This window comes from Callorhinchus milii, unplaced genomic scaffold, assembly GCF_018977255.1.
Source record: "Callorhinchus milii isolate IMCB2004 unplaced genomic scaffold, IMCB_Cmil_1.0 Scaffold4, whole genome shotgun sequence".
NCBI lineage: Eukaryota > Metazoa > Chordata > Chondrichthyes > Chimaeriformes > Callorhinchidae > Callorhinchus > Callorhinchus milii.
Window position 1 is genome coordinate 3,662,871 of NW_024704745.1, and position 3,272 is coordinate 3,666,142.

The 3,272-nt window shown below is 43.8% G+C and overlaps 1 non-coding gene across 1 annotated transcript; it reads left to right on the forward strand.

Moving 5' to 3' along the window:
• Window positions 1-2,979: 2,979 nt before the first annotated feature.
• On the forward strand, window positions 2,980-3,052 carry trnaa-ugc. The gene has a single exon. It is a non-coding gene; the product is annotated as a tRNA-Ala (tRNA).
• Window positions 3,053-3,272: the final 220 nt, after the last annotated feature.

Genomic DNA, 3,272 nt, shown 5'->3' on the forward strand with positions numbered 1-3,272 from the left:
TGTTTGATGGAGGTCAATCACTGTTGGCAGCACCAACATTACAGTCATTACTTACTCTCGCTTTGCGTTCAATTCCTAGTCCTGGGCAGGGTGAAACATGAGGCAAGTTTCCTTACTCTGCATGCCTCTGTTTACCTAATAGTAAGTAGGAACCCAGTTGTTGGGCGATTGCCAGATTGTTTTTCTGGGGATTATAATACCTTCAAAAATATAATAATAATGATAATTTTGTCACTTAATCCACAACTGTTTGTGGGAAACTGCAGTGCGCAATTCGCATACATTATAAAGTTAATTCACTTTATAGTATATTCTGTGAAGCGCTTTGAGACATGATGAGGTGCTATATCAAATGCATGGATTATTATGATCATTACTTAATCGTTAGTTCTGTATTGACATTTACCCACTCCATCTCGGTGGACTGCAGAATTTTTTTCTTCAAAGGATAAAGTAAAGGAGGACAAATCCGGGTCAAATCACCCCAAACTTTTCAACCCTTCGCACAGGTGATCGCGTCGCTGTTTTCTGCGAAAAGAATTTTGTGATCAAGTTGTTTGAATATTTCAGTCATGGAATTGTTTGCGAGACCTGCTAGGAATTCCTTTCAGCGAATGATGCCAAGATGTGAAGAGCTTTTGTTCTGATCAAGTTGACCTGTGTTTTTCTGCGATGTAGCAAAATAATAGCGCTATTACTATATCAAATCATGCAGTCCTGTAGCTTAGTGGTTAGAGCTCTCACCTCGCAAGCGAGAGGATGTAAGTTTGGTTCCCGGGCAGGCCAAGTCATTAGGTGAGTTTCCTGACTCCACATGCCTCAGTTTACCGAGCAGTAAGTAGGAACCCAGATATTAGCCGATTGGCTTATTAGTAAATCTTGCATTTGATATAGCAAGTGCTTTTTCCACCCGCCTGCATTCACAGGAGAACAGATGGGAAACATCGAAGAAATACAGGATAAAATACACAAGGTACAAGGAAAGTCTGATCATGCTCTGGGAATCCTGCCAGGTATATTATTGCACGATTGCAACATCTCAAAGTTCTGGCTCAAGGTCAATGGAGAAACCTGCTTCTGAATTTAAGACTTTTTACAGAACTTTTCAAACCAGGACACCAGGAGAAACCCCCTTGTTTGATTGTCCCGTAAAGGCAGATGGGTCCGTGGTATTCCAGGGTGAGCAGTAAATAGGAACCCGGTCGTTAGTCGATTGGCGGATCGCTTTTCCGAGGGTAATAATCCCTTCAAAAAAAATAAAAATGAGAATTTGGTCACTCAATCCACAACTGCACTTGTTATATCAAATGCAAGGATTTACCAATAAGCCAATTGACTAACAACTGGGTTACACCTTACTGCTCGGTAAACTGAGGTGTGTGGAGTCAGGAAACTCGCCTAATGATTCGGCCTGCCCGGGAATCAAACTTACATCCTCTCGCTTGCGAGGTGAGTGGTCTAACCACTGAGTTACAGGACTGATTTTATATAATAATATTACGATTATTTTGCTACACCGCTGTGTGCAATTGGCTGCCTCATTTTGCCCACAAAATATAGAGTCAATCCACTCTTTGGAGTCCTGTTGCTCAGTGGTTGGAGCACTCGCCCCGCTGGCGAGAGAACTGGGTTTGATTTCAGGCAGAGCGAAATGTTGGGCAAGTTTCTTTACTCCACATGCCTGTGTTTACCCACCAGTAAGTAGGTACCCAGTTATTAGTCAATTGGCGGATTGTTTTTCCGGGGATAATTCCTTGAAATAATAATTTGATCACTCAATCCACGACTGTTTGTGGGACACTGCTACATGCAATTGGCCGCCGCCTTTCACCCACAAAACATACAATCAATTCACTTTATATAGTAAATATATAGTATATTCTGTGAAGTGCTTTGAGACGTCTTGAAGATGTGATAAGACGCTATTTCTAAATGCAAGGATTATCATTATTATCTCAGAAGGGCATGGTTACAAGATGCTCAATGGGATCATTTAGATAAGATGGGTTTGCATCATCTTGGAAGAGTGGACTCTGATTGGCTTTTCTTGTTCCATATTTTCTGATGTTCTTATTTTTAAAGAAAGTTTTAAAACAAAAAAAAGTTAAGCATATTATTTGAGGTTTGCACATGTTTGCTGTTAGCCCGGCTGTTGCCTTTAAGCCGAAGGTTGGGGGTTCGAGCCCCACTTCAGGATTTGGAACTCGCAAAGCTTAGACCAACACTCCAGTACAGTATTGGGGGTTTGCTGCATTGATGGAGCTTCAAGATCCTCACTCTCGTGTTCAAATCCCTTCATTCCCTGTCACCTCCTCTACCTCTCTAACCTTCTCACTCCCCAATCCACCACCCGGCTCCTCCGCTCGATTGGCACCGGCCTCTTGCTCGTCCCTCGCACCCTCCGCCCCACCATCGGAGGTCGCACTTTCAGCCGCTACGCCCCGAAACACTCTGGAACACTTTACCTCAATCCCTCCACCTTGTCCCCTCTCTCCCCTCTTCCAAGTCCCACTTGAAGACTTTCCTGTTCGATCGTGCTTACGGCCACCTGCCCACTCCCCATGGCTCAGAGTCAGGTTCTGAGATGCTACCCTGTGTGGAGGGCACTATATAAGTGCAAGTTGTTGATGGTGTTGGACTTGCTGTCCTTAATGCAGCCTATTCAAGTGAACAAGCACAACTGGCAAAGAAGTATCAGTGGGGAGACGAGCAGAATTATTTGTACCCAGAGAGTTATTACAATCTGGAACTCACTGCCAAAGGCGGAGATTATTCTTATGAAGCAAACCCGTGTGCATTGCAATGGGTTTTTGGTCAAATGCAGTTCAAATGCTAATCTTTAACTCCTGAGCTGTTAAGAACATGAGACTTTGCTCGGCGAAAGAAGACCAAAGTCCATCTAGTTCTCCTCCACCGTCCTGGCCGTCACTTGACAAGTCGTGAACCAAGATTATATTACTGTATCCTGAAATATTGTGGAGTCCTGTAGCTCAGTGGTTAGAGCGCTCGCTTTGCAAGCGAGAGGACCTGGGTTCAATTCCCGGCAGGGCAAAACCTTGGGCAAGTTTCCTTACTCCACACGCTTGATAATAATCCCTCAAGAAAAAAACAATAATAAATTGGTCACTTCAATCCACGACTGTCTGTGGGACGCTGCTGTGCCGAATTGGCTGCCACGTTTCGCCCACAAATATACAGTCAATTCACTTTACAGTCTATTCGGTGAAGCGCTTTGAGATGTTGAGAAGACGTGGAAAGCGCTATATCAAATG